The sequence below is a fragment of the Hipposideros armiger genome, unplaced genomic scaffold (assembly GCF_001890085.2).
Source record: "Hipposideros armiger isolate ML-2016 unplaced genomic scaffold, ASM189008v1 scaffold_754, whole genome shotgun sequence".
NCBI classification, from domain to species: Eukaryota; Metazoa; Chordata; class Mammalia; order Chiroptera; family Hipposideridae; genus Hipposideros; species Hipposideros armiger.
The window spans coordinates 386,875-404,788 of record NW_017732104.1 but is presented as its reverse complement, the minus strand read 5'-3'; the positions used below and the strand labels follow the sequence as shown (position 1 = coordinate 404,788).

The following is a 17,914-nucleotide window of genomic DNA, read 5'->3' as shown; positions in this document are numbered from 1 at the left end:
CTGATAATACTGAAAACAAAATAATCACTTTGCTTACTTCCATTAAAAAAGTTAGTACCTTTTACACTAGAGTGATGTCCCTTCTACAGGAGAGATGTGCTGAATGGGTCGGGTTCTCCTCCTATCCAGTACAAAAGGCCATGCACTTCTCGGTAGCACCCACCTCCACTGATGTGTAATTAATGTTGCTTATTTTTATTTCCTCCTCTAAAGTATACACTTCATGACTGGAAGGTCTGTGTCATCCCTTTGTCCCATGTCATTATTTTGTCCTCTGCTATCCAAATTGCTTAACAGTGCCTTCTTCACATTGAGAAAGCTCATAATAATCATCCATTAAAATATTAATTGGTTTGAAAAATGAAATCATCCCTGCCCCTGAGAGGTGAATGCACATAAATGTGATAGCTGTGAGAATAGTCTATAAAAAGGAACTGCACTATATCAGGAAAGATTTGGGGTGCGGATCCCACTTCTGTATGTCATGACCTTGGTCACAATGCCAGCACCGTCCAATACGAATATAACTGTAGCCACAAGTGTTAGCGATGTTTATAATTTTAGGTTCTGTATTGCCACATTATAGAAGTAAAATAAACCAATGAAATAAATTTTAATAAAGTATATGATTTAAACCAATTTATCAAAGATATTATAATTTGCCATGTAATTAACATAAAACATTAATAAGAAATTTTATATGTATTATGCGAAGTCTTTGAAATAGTGTGTGTATTTTACAGTTTTAGAATATCTCAATTCAAATCAGCTACATTTAAAGTGGCCAAAGTGACATATGGCTAGTGGCCCCTTTATTGGACATCTCACTTCTAGAATGATAGAGAAGATACAAAGTAATTTTGTTTAGTGGACGATCATTAAAATATTTATTTATGTGGGTAAATGTATAAAATATTTCTAAAAGGTGATATATAGCATTGGGAACATATCTTAGCTGCCATTTTACTCAGATTGCTTGCTTGAGGTGGAGTTACGTGTCTCTTTTGGTAGCTCCGATGGCATTTTTCCGTTTCTATAGAAGATAATGGCTACCCTTCTTGCCTTCCTCTTCTATCTTTTTCCCTTTTCCCTTTTTCAAATCACTGTCCTTTGTTCTTTCTTGCAAAATAACTACCGCATTTCCCCATGTATAAGACGCACCATTTTTCAAAAATTTGGGGTCTAAAAACTGGGTGCATCTTATACAGTGGTTGTAGATTTCAAATGCCATAGATGGAACTGAGGACGAGGCAATATATGAAGACAGTGATTCGTCATCAGACACAGATGAGGACAGGCTAATGGTTGGAAGTTTTGACAGTGATGAGTTGTATGAATTTTATGATGAATAAAACTTGAGTTCAGTAACTTTATGTAATACATTTTTTTTCAAATTTCAGACCCCAAAATTAAGGTGCGTCTTATACATGGGAGTGTCTTATACATGGGGAAATATGGTAAATGAAAAGAGACAAAGTGAGCCCTGAATTGGGATTTGATCATTGCATTTCTGATATTCACTTCTAATGCCTGGGGGGAAATTGTTGTTCTTCAAGGGAGGGATATTTACTGCTGCTGAACTCCTATATGAAGTGTGTTGATATTATATTGTTTGATAGATTGTATCCAGAAACACCCTTCAGAACTCTCTTATTCAAGAATTTTCATAGAAGTTGCTCAAACCTATGCCTTTACACAAGAGGAATGAGTTCGTGGTTTTGCTTTCCGATTCAACTTTAATTTTTTATAGTTCAACATGTTGAATTGTTTTTAGTGCTCTAATCATGATACTTCCCAGAAAATACTGCTGTTCAACAACAACCCCTACTTTTTTATCTGTATCCTATAACAATATTTCAGTTATTTTTATATGTATGCTGTATGGTCATAAATCAAAGAGGGCTAGGCCAGCTGAGTGGTGCATTGGTTAGGTGTTGGCTTGGGACACCAGCTCTGAGCAGCAGGGCCCCAGTTCAGATCCCACATGAGGGCCAGTGACGCTGCGGCCTCTACAGCTAAGATGGTGAATAGCAGCTTGACCTGGAGCTGGGCTGCTGTGAGTCGCCAGCGTGGTGTAGGCTGTAGCCCCTGCTGCAGTGGGCAGCCATGAGCTATCGTGAGTGGCTAGCAGCCAGCGTGAGTGGCCGGCAGCCACCATGAATGGCCGGCAGCCACCATGAATGGTCATCCAATGGCCGGTGAGCAACTGCCTTACCAGGGAACAGCGCAATGATAATACCAACATGGGCAAGGGAAGCGAAGTCCTCCACAGCTAGACTGAAGAACAAAAGGACAGCAACTTGTCTGTCCCCCTCCCCCAATTCCCCAATATAATCTTAACTAACTAACTAAATAAATCAAAGAGAGCTGTTTCCGCAGGGTGCTTGAGCAGAGGTTTCCCACACTTGATTTATTCCATGGGCATCACGCAGTTATACAGAATTTTAACCTCTGTAGTCTTTCACTGTCTCTACCTCTCTCCCTTCTGTCATTCAATGAGATTTAGCAATCTGTTCCAAACATAACAATGGGTGATGCATCTCTTTTCAAAACAGACCAGTTTTCAAAATATGAAAAGACAAAACCCCAGGCATTTTTAAATGCCCTGTAGTTTAAAAGGCTGGTAACCATCATTTCAGCTAGCCTATTTAGTGTAAACTGTAGCAATTATCTGCTGCTATAGTCCTGTAAACAGTAAATAGAATACTAAAATGGCATATATTTTAAAGCATCAAAGCTTTGCAAGGAAAATACAAAATGTGTTGGGCATAAAATCTAAATGTTATTGATTTTAGGCTAATGTTATCTGATTTCATTTGGGTTTTTTTGCTCCCATAAAATTTCCATTTTCTAGCTGGCTTTTAGAAAATCACGATTTTAGTGTAAATAAAATATACTTTATTTAGGCAACAGAAGTGTGAAATTTTTTAAAAATTAGCTTCCAAGATAATAATAGAAATGTTTATTTTGGTCCATTGACAGAAAATTCAATATTACCGTTTAACAAAATTATTCAACTAGTAAATATATTTTGCTAAGAAATATACCAAGCAATACAAGGAAAAGATTCTGAAATAAACTCAATTAAATATTTAAAGAGACCCAATTATTCACAAAGAACATTTTTGTCTTTCTTTTTTTTACTCTTCTCCTCCAGTCTGTCACTATTTTTCTTATGCACAAATACTGAAATTCCAAGCATTATTTCTGAATCGATAGTGTACATATAGCATTTACAGCTAACTAATACTAATTATTTGAAAAAATTAGTAAGTGGAATTTTCAACTCAGTCTTTTAAAAACAGTAGCTGACAAATATTAATTCTCAGCAGAAGGCAAGGCTGTTTTCAATGCTGTCATGAAATGATCTATTCAATAGTCTGTTCTAGCAAATGTTTTTCTAATTCTCATAATCTCCCTAGTTATTATGTAGTAACAGTTTGTGATACAAGATTATTCGAGCAGTCGAAAGAGGAGAATCATATTTTTTTTTTTACACAAAAATAGGAGAAAATATCCCCAAGCAATGGAATTACAGCCACAGAAGGCAGTTATACTTGACCAGCTGTTCTATGACAGAGTGCAAGAAAGGATCCAAAATAAGCAAATGTTTGTTTGGGGTAAGATTCTTGTACTGCAACAGTGACTCAGTAGTGGAGGAGAGACATATGGAACAGAGAGCAAACGGGAACGGAATTTTACTTGAGTGAATATAATAAGTATGTTTATATAAGCCAAAGAGTTTTCAATGTCACTGTATGACAATGCTGAAGGAAGGCTTGTTTGTGTCTATAAATGACATTGGTGGAATTCCTCAAGGCCATTGAATTATATATTGGGTTGTCGGAAAAGTCATGACGTATTTTTTCTATGTTTTTCATTGCAAAAATGCATCACGACTTTTCCGACAGCCCAATAAAATATGACTTCTTAGGAAGAGTTGAATTTTTCCTAATTGGAAAATAGAATATATGAAACACTGTTACTCTTACTCTGGAATTAATGTATTTTAGTTTCTACCGTAAACTTATATGATATAAATTCACCATTTATTAGTCACCTGGCAGCAATTTTTTTTCCAGAGTATGATATGCATAAAATGTTGGCAGTCACACGGTCCTCTATTTTCATCCTGTTCAGCATTCATTTTGGCAATTAAAAGAAAGTTGTTTAAATAACAACCTCACTCTTATGACCCTACCACATAAATAAGACCAATTAAAAGGTACCACATCTTTGGGTTATGAGAGAAATGGGTAAAATATCAGCAAATGTCCACAACTGAAAATCATCTTCTTTGGCTTTTAGAAGGTGACAAGGGTGACTGTTGCTTTAAAACATAAAGGAGTTTTAAGTGTTTTATATGAATAAAAGGTGCTGCTTTCATTATTGAAGAGTTAGCAAAAATGTATTACTCAAAGTCTCACAAATCTTAGAATTAATTATGCTTTTGTATACAAATGTCTGTTGTAAATCTACAGGAACAGACAAAAATAACTATTCCCCTGAAATAGGGTTTTACTGACATTAAAGATATTTGTGAAGTTGAGAACTGAAAAAAAAAATACGTAAAGCAAGTGCTAGTCATGAACTAGTCCATATATGTGTATTTTATCTACAAACCCCAATTTCCACTTGAGTTGCAAGATCATTTATGTAGATAGGTTACAAGTACTAAAATGACACATTTATCACCTTTGAAGTTTAAACTGTAAAGAAGAACAGAGATGAAAATACATGTGCCATCAACTGCCTCAAAATTAATTTTTAGATGAAAAAGGCCCACTCTCTTTCCTGAAGAGGTAGATTCCAAGGCAGGGGAAAACTTGATGCGTTCTAATGAACAAAGAGCTTAAACAGGCACATGGTCAGACCTGGTCCCAGTAGGCAGAATGTTGTAATCACCAAACTCGGAACTGTGAGAAATCAGTGTAGCTGTTTAAGGCCTTACAACCCAAAGTGTGGTGCATGGGTGTCACCTGGGAGCTTGTTAGAGGTGCAGAATCCTAGGCTCCACCCAGATGTACTGAACTTTGACAAGATCCCAAGGTAACTGAAGAAGCACTAGTTAAAAAGAAAATGGTGGCATCATAACAATAAAAGACCCCAAATAGCCACAGCAATCCTGAGAAATAAGAACAAAGCTGGAGGCATCATGCTACCTGATATCAAATTATACTACAAGGTTATAGTTATCAATAGAGCATGGCATCGGCATAAAAATAGACACACAGATCAATGGAACAGAATAGACAGCCCAGAAATAAATCCATGCCTCTGTGATCATTTAATCCATGACAAAAGAAGCAAGAATTTATATTGGGTTACAGATGGTCTATTTATTATAATAAATGGTACTGGAAAACCTGGACAGTTACATGCAACATACATAAATAAATAATATTGGACTACCTTCTTACTCCATATATAAGAATAAACTCGAAATGGGTTAAAGACTTAAATGTAAGATCAGAAACCATAAAACTCCTAGAAGAAAATATAGAAGTAAACTCTCAGATGTTACCATTAGTAATATTTTACTGCTATATCCCCTCAGGCAAGGGAAACAGATGGAAAAATAAACAAATGGGACTACATCAAAGTAAAAAGTTTTTTCACAGCAAAAGAAACAATCAACAAAACAAAAAGATATCCTACTGAATGGATGAAAATATTTGCCAATGATACATCTGATAAAGGGTTGATATCCAAAATTTATAAAAAAACTCATAAAACTCAACACCAAAATGAAGCAAACAATCCAATTAAAAAATGGGCAGAGGACATGAATAGACATTTCTCCAAAGAGAACATACAAATGGCCAACAGACATATGAAAAGATGCTCAATATCACTAATCACCAGAGAAATGCAAATAAAACCACAATCAGACACCACCTCAATCCAGTCAGAATGGCTGTTATCAATAAATCAACAAACAACAGGTGTTGGTGAGGATGTGGAGAAAATGGAATCCTTGTGCACTGTTGGTGGGATTTCAGATTGGTGCAGCCACTATGGAAAACAGTACGAGGTTCCTCAAAAAATTGAAAATAGAACTACCTTATGGCCCAGCAATTCCACTCCTGGGTATTTATCCAAAGAAACCCAAAGCACTATAATTCAAAAAAATATATGCACCCCTATGTTTACTGCAAAGCTATTCACAATAGCCAAGATATGGAAACAACTGAAATGCCCATCAATAGACAATTGGATAAAGAAATTGTGGTACATTTATACAATAGAATATTACTTTGCCATAAAAAAGAAGGAAATTTTACCATTTGCAACAACATGATGGAGACAGGATATTATACTAAGTGAAATAAGTCAGACTGAGAAAGACAAATACCATATGATCTCACTTATATGTGGAATCTAAAGAACAGAATAAATGAGCAAACCAAACAGAAACAGACTCATGGATACAGGGGAAAAAAATATGGTTACTAGGTGGAAGGGGTGTTGAGGGATGGTGGGAAAGTGAAGGGATTAGAAAGTACAAATTGGTAATCACAAAATAGTCATGGGGATGTGAAATATAATATGGGGACTATAATCAATAATGTTGTAAAGATTATATAGGGTGTCAGATGGGTACTGGACTTACAAGGGAGATCACTTCATAGATTATATAAATGCCTAACCATTGGAGTGTACACCTGAAACTAATATAAAACAATCTTGAATATCAAATATATATATGTGTGTATATACATATATATACACACATATACATACATACATACATACAGAAGGTGCCAAAAAAATGTATACACATTTTAAGAAAGGAAACTGTATTAAAATTGTAATAATATATACTGATAACAAAAGATGAATATAAGTCATGTGCATACATTTTTGGGCACCCCTGGTAACACACACACACACACACACACACATTCTCATAGGATGTAAAGTACAGCATAGGGAACATAGTTAATGGTATTGTAATAGCTATGTATGATGCCAGAGGGGTAGTAGATTTGGTGGGGTTATCACTTTGTGAGGGGTGTAAATGTCTAATCATTATGTTTTGTTTCATACACCTGAAACTAATGAAAAATACTTAAAAAAAACCCCAAAAACCTAACCACACACACACAAACACACAAATCTTCTCAAATTCCATTTAATGGTGTGATTTCAGAAAGACCCCATCAATCACAGGCCAATGACAGAAGAAAAAAAAGTTTTTATGAACATGATAAGAATACAAACCAAAATGAAAAATAATAAAACAAATGAGGAGACTAAACAGAAACTAGACCAGGACACACATGCTTGGAGAGGTGGCGTGAGTGGTGGTGTTTTCTACCGTTTTCAGAACTACTGCCTTCCAGAACTAAACCCAGCAGAGGTTAGATGCTCAGTGTTCAGGTGGATAAGCCCTGGGTCACCCTATGTGAAGTCCAGCACCTAAGCTAGACATCAAAATAAAATGGTAGGGGCCAGCTGAGTGGCTCAGTTGGTTAAGAGCTCACTCAAAGGTTTGAGCTCTGAGCAACAGCGGTTTGAGTCTGGTCCGAGCTGAGCTGCTGCTGAGCTGCCAACAGGTGGCAGGATGGCTCAGCTAAAATAAATAAATAAATAAATAAATAAATTTTAAAAAGTAAATAAAATAAAATGATGCTTGGGCTCTTATGAATGGAGTCCTAAAAATAAATTAGTAAAATAAAATACATATGTTAACACATATAAATCAAGATTTCCTATAAAAAATATAGGGACAATACAATGCAAAAGTATTTTATGTTTAACTGATAGCTAGAAAGAAAACTGCAAACAATAACAAGGAATATGGGAGGTATTATATCTGAATAGTTTAAGTGTGCCAAGGTCACTGTCTTGTGAGAAAGATAGATAGATATGCTTAATAACTTTAATTATTTTATGACTGATACACAGTGCCAGAATGTTGAGTTAACCATTACAAAGAAAAGTAATCTATCACAAGAAAAATACATTGTGATATGAATGGAAGGTCATAAATGAGAAAGTATAAAGTTAACACAATTTATGACAAGTAGAAAACCCAACGAGCATTGTGCAAATCAGTTTAAATATATCAAATTTTCCCTACTGGATTAAATTTGCCTAAAATGTACAAAATCAAACAGGATGAAAAGTGCAAGAACACACTAAAATTAAATGACTCCAAAAGCCATGAATAAAAAAAAAATGTGTAAATATATAACAGATAACTATGAACCAAAAGTAATCTGTAAGGGAAATACTGCTATCAGAAAAAATAGATATTCAGGCAAAAGTACTAATGAGAGTAATACTATGGTATAGTACATGATAAAAAGAACAATTTTTTAAAACAAAAGTTAAAAACTAAGATGTTGCAGAACCTATAACCTAACAACCAAGATTAAAATCCACAAAGAAAAATTAAGAACAGAATACCAAGGAGAAATAAACTCACCCAGAATCTGATGATGACACTGTAATATAACTCTCAAATCATTGGTTTAAAAATACATTTAAAAATTGTAAAAATATAGAATATTTTAACAAATAAGAAAACAAACTTTATCTTATGTATATTTAGAGCGATTCCCTAAATATGACAGCTAGTGACTAATTTTATCAATCATACGTGAATCTTTTTTTTACAAAATCATTTTTTACAAAAAATGAACATGTTTAGGGCTACAAAGAAAATTTTTAGAAAATCCGAATAATATGCTACTGATAAAAGTTTTCTGATTATAGTTGACATACATTATTATTCAACATCAGCTATGTCAACTATAATTTTATATACATATAGTCACGGGACATGGAGTAGAGAGTGGGAATGGAGTCAATGGAATTGCAATAGATAAACATGATATCGGGGGTGGGAGGGAAGTAGATGGGGGAGAGGGGTTGTTACTTTGTGAGGGTGAAAAGGATAACTATTGCATTGTTCTGTACACCTGAAACTAACAATAAAATTTAAAAAATAAGTTTTCTGATTATATAACAAGCCAGAAACAACAGAATAAATAGATGGTTTTAACATTATATTTAAAAACCAAGGGAGGCCTAGGCTTCCAGAAAGATAGATATATTATACTTTAAACTTTTCTATTTTTAATAATTAATTCACAACTAATTATTCACAACTAAAATTCTTGGGGATTATATGCAAAGAAAAAAAACCTGAATTATAAAGAGAAGAAGACAGACCAGCTAGGGACATCGATACCCTAGGAATGACACTGTGGTGAGTACCCTGGGGTTTCTTACCTACCACATGTGTCTCAGCATTGGAGCAAACAAGCAAGCAACCCGGAAATATCGAGTACAGAAAAAATAACAACAAACATGCTCCCTATGGAAAAAGGACAAGGAAAGGGGAAGCCTACAGACAAAAGCTTTTAAATGACAGCTGTTCTACTGCAGCCAAACATCACAGAAAAAACTGTCTTATCTAGGTTATCTAATTTATTGATATACATACAGTTGTTAATAGTATTCTCTTATAATGTTTTCTGGTTTTGTTAATGTCAGTAGTGATATTCTGTCATTCATTTGATATTTTAGTAATTTGAGTCTTCTCTTTTTTTCCTTGGTCTAACTAAAGATTTGTCAATTTTTTAAAATATTTCAAAGAATTATCTTTGGTTTTGATTATTTTCTCTATCACGAGTCTCATCCTTATTTAATTTACATCCATTCTATTTCTTTTCATTTCCTTCCTTATGTTTGCTTTGTATATAACTTTGTTATTTTATTCTACTTTCCTTTAAGTTTACATCATTGATTTGAAATATTCTCTCTTTTATAATATAGGGATATTGTTTAACTGTGTATCTCTCCCTTCAATTCTCATTTCTGCTTCATGTATTATGTGTTCTCTTGCTAGGTTCAGGTATGCTTATAATTGTAACATCTTGACAGGCTGAACCTTTACCATTATGAAATGTCCTTTTATCCTCTAGTAACTATTTTCTTAATGTCTATTTCATATGAGGCCAGTGTAGTCACTCCACCTGTCTTTAAAGTTTGTCTCTTGTAGACAGTATACAGCAGCGGTTCTCAACCTTTCACAGGGGTCGCCTAAGACCATCAGAAAACACATATTTTTGATAGTCTTAGGAACAGAGACACCGCTCCTCTATCTGTATCCAGGCCCACATGCAGATATGCCCACATACAAGTACCCGGTGACCCCTGTGAAAGGGTTGTTCTACCCCCAAAGGGGTCGCAACCCACAGGTTGAGAACCGCTGGTATACAGTGAATCAGGTTCTTTTAAAACTAATTCTATCAATCCCTGACTTTTGATGTCAGTGTTCAATCTATTTACATTTAATGAAACAAATGATATGTTAGGATTTACATTTCCCATCTTGCTATATTTTTTCCTGCATATCATGTGTTTCTCAATTACCACCTTTTATTTTAAGTAGATGCTTTCTAGTATGCAATTTTAGTTCCTTTGTTTTTTCTTTTCTATATTTTTGGAGTTATGTATTTAGAAGTTGCCTTTGAGATTCCAATCAACATCTATGTTTAAAACCTCATTCAATACCAACTTAATTTTTATTAGTACACAGAATCTTTGCTCCATAATAGTTCCTTTGCTTCCACCCTCCTCTGTCACATTATTGTCACACCAATTACATTTCTACACATCATAAGTCCCCCAATATAGTTTATAGTTATTGCTTTCTTCATTTGCATTTTAAAAGAGAATAGAAAAGACAGTTTCAAACAAAATTATATCTATTTCATCATTGATATTTACTGTGTCATCAATAAATATCTTCACCATGTTCTTTATTTCTTCACAAAGATGTGAGTTATTGTCTATTGTCCATTTAGTAACATCCGAAGGACTCCCATTAGTATTTCTTTTAAGACAGATCTGCTAGCGATGGATTCTCTTAGTTTTTGTTTATAAGTTAATGCTTAATTATTCTTTGATTTTTCAATGAATGTTTTAGTGGAATAGAATTATTGGTTGACAGCCTTGTTTTTTTGTTTTTTTTTTAACACTTTGAATATGTCATCTCCCTTTCATTCTTTCATCCCCTGCCTCAATAGAAAAGGTAGCACTTGTAATGGAATACAAATCTTAATAAACTGACTCTACCACAAATAACAATTATAAAAACCTGGGGGAAACCTTAAGTGAGAGCTAAGGTGAGTGAAAAATGTAGGAAGATTGTGGGAAAGGAGGAGCAATTAAAAAAAAAGCATTCCTGTAGAAATTATAAATTACATACATATAAAACATAAAGAGAATGATCACTTACCTCTTATCAGATATCATGGAGGAAAAAAACTGGTGGAACAATGTCACTGCAGTGCTGAAATTAAAAAAAGAAAAGTGTCAATTTAAAATTCTACATTCAGTGTGAAAAAATTTTTCAAGAATGAATATGAAGTAAGCATATTTTCAGATAATAGAATAATAAGAGTGACCTAAAAGGATTAAAGGAAAAAAATATCCCAGCTCACAAATTACCAAGAATAATGTCTGTTCACAACAGCCAGATTAGAAAGCCTTGTATTTCATGGGACATTGACTCGAGTACTCACAAGGGTTTTGTTTCAGATGCGAGGACAAACAAGTCATAGACAAAATAAGGCTCTGGTCCCCTCTAGAAGCTTAAATGCAAGATCTGAAAGTGTCAAGTTGTTGCCAAGTAAATTAACAGCATTATAAAACAAATGCAAAAATATTTATAGCATACAGAAATGTCCAGCACCAAGAAGAAAAATCCAAATTGCCTGGCATCCCATTAAAAATTAGCAGGCTGGCCAAAAAAAGATAGTATGACTCATGATTTTAATAAGAAAAATACAAACTGACCCAGGTATGAAAGAGATAATTAATAGAAAATAACATTAAAAGTTACCATATTTATATTCCATTTGTAAAAAAATAAATTACAATTTTTAAACTACCAGAAAATTAAAAAATAAAGTTTTAAAGTTTCCTTCACAACAGAAAAAAAAATACTCAGAAATAATGCAATATCGTTACACTAAAATTAAGGCACATTGCTGAATCAAGTTAAAGAACACAAAAGTTTTGTGAATTTGACCTCAAAGGCAAGGAAAGTAAAAGCAAAAATAAATAAATGAGACTATATCAAATTAGAAAGCTTCTGCACAATAAAAAAAAAAGCATTAACAAAGAGTAATGGGAGAAGATATTCTAAACAACACCTCCAATGAGACTAATATCAAAATATATAAACTCATACAACTCAACAACAACAACAAAACAATCCAATTAAAAAATGAGTCGAGGACCAGAACACACACTTCTCCAAAGACGACATACCAATGGCCGGCAGACATATGAAAAGGTGCTGAACTTCACTGCTATTAGGAAAATGCAAATCAAAACCACAATGAGATACCACCTCACATCTGTTAGAATGGCTATTATCAACAAGACAAGTAATAACAAGTGTTGCAGAGACTGTGGAGAAAAAGGAACCCTCAAACACTGCTGGTGGGAATGTAAATTGGTACAGCCGCTATGGAAAACATATGGAGGTTCCTCAAAAAATTAAGAACAGAATTACCATGTAACCCAGTAATCCCTTTGCTGGGTATCTATCCAGAAAATCTGAAAACATTTATCCATAACGCCTCTTATGAGAATATTCCGTGTATTGTGCTTGTTACATAGGTTGTTGGAGCTGACACTTAGTTGCTATTTTCTTCCACCGTGAGGTTGGATGGTGCATCAGACTCACACAGTCCAGGACCCAAAAGTTTGTAGGCAGCTCTAGAAGTCATTGCAGAAAAGGCATCTAGGCAATTAGGATGGCGAGGCTTCAGAAACTGATTTGAATCCATAGTATAATGGTAGTTTGCCAGATTTATTTCAATTCATAAATGTGTAAGGTATTCCAAATAAATTCTTGAGCATTTTTGCATGGAAAATTGATACTAATACTAGTCTACAATCCTTTGCAGCTTTTGCTTTCTGGAAGAAACTATAAGCTAGGCATAGGTTCGTGTTCAAGTTTTAAGCACTTGTAGAACAATGAGAAGTGCCTTTTTGGAGATGGGTGACTTGCCAGTTTGTTAACTTGACATCCCTGCCATTAAAGTTTCTGGGCAGATTCATATGTCATCTCTCCCTCTCCCATTTTTTGCATTAAATCATTTGGTAGAGGTGAAATACAAGTGTCCATTCTGCTTTGCATATGCAGCCTGTTGCTGTACCCACGGTTTTATGCATAATTGGACCTTGAATCAAATGTAAATAGAGCTTTTCTCCTGTAATGCTTTTATACAAAGTTTTTATTTTAATAATAAAATATTTTATTCTAAAAAAACCCAAAAAACAAAAACCAAAAAAAACATTTACCCATAAAGATATACAAGCATATACCTCTATGTTCATTGTAGCATTATTCATGGTGGCCAAGATATGGAAACAACCAGTGTCCTTTGATAGATGATTGGGTAAAGAAGGTACAGTACATAGATACAATGGAATATTACTCAGCCATAAGAAAAGATGAAATACTGTTATATGTGACAACTTGGATGGATCTTGAGATCATCATGCTAAGCGAAATAAGTCAGACAGAAAAAGTCAAGAACCATATGATTTCACTGACATGTGGGATATAATACTGAAAGCAATAAACGAACAAGACAAACAAAAATTCATAGACACAGACAACAGTTTAATGGTTGCTAGAGGGAAAGGGGGGAAGTGGTTGGTAGATGAGGGTAAAGGGGATAAAATATAGGGTGATGGAAGGAGAACTGACTTTTGGTGTTGAACACACAATGCAATATACAGATGATGTATTATGGAATTTTATACTTGAAACCTATACAATTTTACTAACCAATGTTGCCTCAATAAATTTAATAAATATTAAAAATAACACTAAAATTGAAATATCTTCTTATATTGGGGAAAATCAATTAGCATATGGATTCAAGAAAATAACTGTCAAAATGCAGCAGGTATTTTGGGAGAAATTAATTAAAATGATTCTAAAATTTTATGGAAATCCAAATGACCCAGAAGAACCAAAGAGGTTTGGAAATAGAAGCATATAGCTATCTGATTACACTACCCAATTTCAAGGCATAATATAAATTCATAGTCATCAAAAACAGTTTGGTATTGGTGAAAGAACAGACATGCAGATTAGATTAACAGAACAGAATCCAGAAATAGACCCACCCATATATTTTCAATTAATTTTCAATAGAGCAATGTCAAGTCAATTCAATATAAAAGGAAAGTTTTTGCAAAAAAATGTGCTGGAACCATTTGATTATCCATTTGAGAGAAAAAATGAATATACACAAAAATTACCTTCAAAAGGGTCATAGCCTAAATTGAAAAGCTAAAATTATAAAACTTCCTGAAGAAAACATAAGAGAAAAACTCTGTTGCTTTGGATAGGCAAAGATATCTCAATATCACACACACACACACACACACACACACACACACACACAAAATGAAATAATAGTTGAAAAATTGATAAATAGGAGATAGCAAAACAGAAGTGGTTTATCTTCAAAAGATGTTATTAAGGAAACAAAAATGAAGCCACCAAATAAGAGTAAACAGTTTCAATACATATGTGGCAAATAATATATGTAGCCAGGTGTATGAAGAAATTTTAAAAATTAATTATAAGAAAGTAAACAACCCATTAAAAAAGTACAAATATCTAGACAGGCAAGTTGGCTAATAAAACATGAAACAGTATTTAACATCACTTGTCATCAGTGAAATAAAAATCAAAATCACAATCCGATACCATTACACATTTATTAGAATGGCTAAAATTATAAGGATTGTCTATATAAAGTTTGTAGTGGGTGTGATACTGCAAGAACTGCAATCCATTGCTGGTAGGAATATAAAATAGTATAAATACTTTTAAAAAATATTCAGAAGTCTCCAAAAATATTAAACATAGACTTGCCATTAATTCTAGGCCATTTCATTTCTATGTCAATCAATATTCAAACAAATTCGTATTTAGAGACATTATTTCAAATAAATTTACTCAATACAAATGAAAACATTTGTCAACATAAAGATATATACATGAACATACACCCAGTGTTGTTCCAGTTTTAGCACCGAAAGTTTGAGTGCTGAGAAACCCCTCAATTCTCAACAAACTGGGGTTTTTTTCACCAGTCATACAGAAAGAAGAGTAAATAAATTAAAGTAATTGTAAGTTTGATGAATTAATGACATTTATATATTTTCAAAGTGCTTTTCCTTAAAACACATTTACAGAAGGGCAAAAAAATCTTTTCAGAAGTTTGGCAGACACCACATTAATCAAATGATTGAAGTGAGCACAATCATAATGGTACAAAGGAAAACCTTTCACTTCTTGATAGGACGCCATAAAGACCATGAACACTTCTGTGACATTCTTGTCAAAAGGTGTAGCCTAAATCTAGTCATAAGGGAATATCAAACAAATTCGTATTTAGAGACATTATTTCAAATAATAAGGTTGCAATTTTTCAAAAGTCTTAAGGTCCTGAAAGTCAAGGAACAGATGAGAAACTGTTTCAGAATGAAGGAGATGAAAGCGATTGGACATCTAAGTTTAATATGTGAGTCTGAAGTATAATAGATACTTTCTCTATAAAGAATATTAGTGAGACAGCTGGTGAGAAGAAATGGGCTCTAAAGATTAGATAGTTATGTGTCAGTGTAAATTTCTTCATTATATTGGTCTTAATGTGGCTATGTAGGGAATGTCCTTTTCTGTAGAAAATACTAAAATATTCAAGGGTGAGGGGCCTGACGATAACAACTAACTGTCAAACAGTTCAGGAATAATTTTTCTGTATTCTACCTCCTTGTTTTTGTAAGTTTGTGATAGTTTTAAAATATAAGAAAAATATAGACTCTTTCAAATGGAAAAAAGATACCATGTATAAAGCTTTTAAAAAGTTATAGTATGACGGAAGATGAATGGTCAGAAACTATCCTTGCCTGATGAGGGATTCCTCTAGTATACAGGAATTGCNGCTGTTTCCAGTTTCTCTGCCTTAAGGCGAACAGAGGGATTTAAAGAAATCTTCTTTCCTTGTGGTCCGTAATTATCGGATGAGCTAAATTAGACATATCAGTAGGGCTGTTGTCCGAAGACGTAATTGGAGTCTGTTCTGTTTTCTTGTATCCAGTTTTTAACTCATTTATCTTAAAAGAAGGTGAAATGGTATCTGTAGTTTGGGGAGTGGATGAGATCTTTGGAATTAGCATTTCAGAAGGAGAAAGAAGACTAAACTTTGAGGCTTGAGGTTCATAGTCCCCTGAAGTTTGTAAAAGGGATGTGTATGATGGATTTTCTGGATGACTGCCATCAGATTTCTGTCTTATGAGTGCTATCTCCCAAGCAGGTTCTGACCTCAACTTGGCTCTGGGAATTATGCTTTTTGATTCTTCAAATGACACTCCAATCATAGATTCCTTGTTTATTGAGACAAGTTGATCTCCTGGCTTCAAACGTCCATCCTTATGACAGTCTCCTCCAGGGATGATTTCCTGAATATACACAAAGGGACCTTCATTCAGGTTAATTCCTCCTAGGATCTTCAGACTAAGGCCTGTTTCCTTGGTAACTGTAATCATCTGAAAGGCAGGATCTTTTTCAAGTAGACCGGAAGATACTACAGCAGATGTATTTTCATTCATGGTTCCACCACGGTAGTCTTGGATTCAACAGCTGTGTAAATGAAGGTCTTGAAAAAGTCTACAAATTCTTCTTTTCCCGTAACCGGGCCACCGGGCCTCCGTAGCTCAACTACAAATGCTGCCTCCCTCTTCCTTTTATCTGAATGCTCACACATATATTGAGGAGNATTATGCTCAAATCTGGATTATTTGTAGTCTTCATTTTGTTTTTAAGGTATTAAAAGGTTTTAAATTATAAAAACAATACTTTTCATTTTTGTAAGGAATGTTTTAAAACTATTTAGTTTGAGATAACTGTAGATTTACATGAAGTTCTAAGAAATATTAGAATGTGATACATCGTGCAGATCTATGGTAAGATATCACAACCAGGAAAAGGACATTGATACAATCCACCAAGCATGCTGGTATTTCACCAATTAAATGCACTAATTTGTGAGTGTGTGCATGTGTGGGTGTATGTTTATTTCTACACCATTTTATCACTTGTGTATATTAATATAACCATCACCACAATGGATACAAGAACAGTTTCATCACAAAGATGCCTCGTGGTACCTTGTTATAGCCTTATAGCCACATCTATCTCTCTTCCTCTTCTTCTCCCTAACCCCTGCAACTATTCATTTGCCCTCTGTCTCTGCAATTTCATCATTTCAAGAATGTTTTAAAACTTAATCATAAACTTATATATTGTATGTTGAGATTAGTCTATTTTTTTACTCAGCATAATTCCTTTGAGATGCAACCATGTTTTGTGACTCCATAGTTCATTGATTTTTTTTTTTTTTGGCTAAATAGTATTCTATGGTATGGGTATGCCACAAATCATTTAACCGTTCTCCTGTCAAAGAACACTTGGGTTGTTTTCATTTTGGGAGTATCATAAGTAGAGCTGTGATGAGCATTTGTTTATAGGTTTTTGGGTGAACATAGGCTTTTATTTCTCTGAGATAAATGCCCAGGATTAAAATGACAAGATTGTATGGTAATTGCATGTTTAATTGTTTAAGAAACTGCTATACTCTTCCAGAATGACTATACTATTTTACATTCCCACCAGCAGTGTATAAATGATCCAGTTTCTTTCTTCCTCAGCAGCATTCAGGATTATTATTCTTTATTTTAACCATTCTGATAGGTGTGTAGTGATAGCTCATTGTGGTTTTGTTTTTCCCTAATCGTTACTAATGTTGAACAGCTTTCCAAGTACTATTCACCATCTGTATATCCTTATCAGTTAAAG

At 34.0% G+C, this 17,914-nt stretch overlaps 1 long non-coding RNA gene across 1 annotated transcript in view; it reads right to left on the bottom strand.

Annotated features, from left to right (window-relative positions):
- LOC109373928 (uncharacterized) overlaps window positions 1-17,914 on the bottom strand; it is a 200,542-nt gene that overhangs the window by 86,062 nt on the left and 96,566 nt on the right. Inside the window, exon 3 of the long non-coding RNA XR_002122321.1 lies at window positions 11,258-11,311. This is a non-coding gene — a long non-coding RNA (uncharacterized LOC109373928). The remainder of the gene's footprint in view (window positions 1-11,257; window positions 11,312-17,914) is intronic.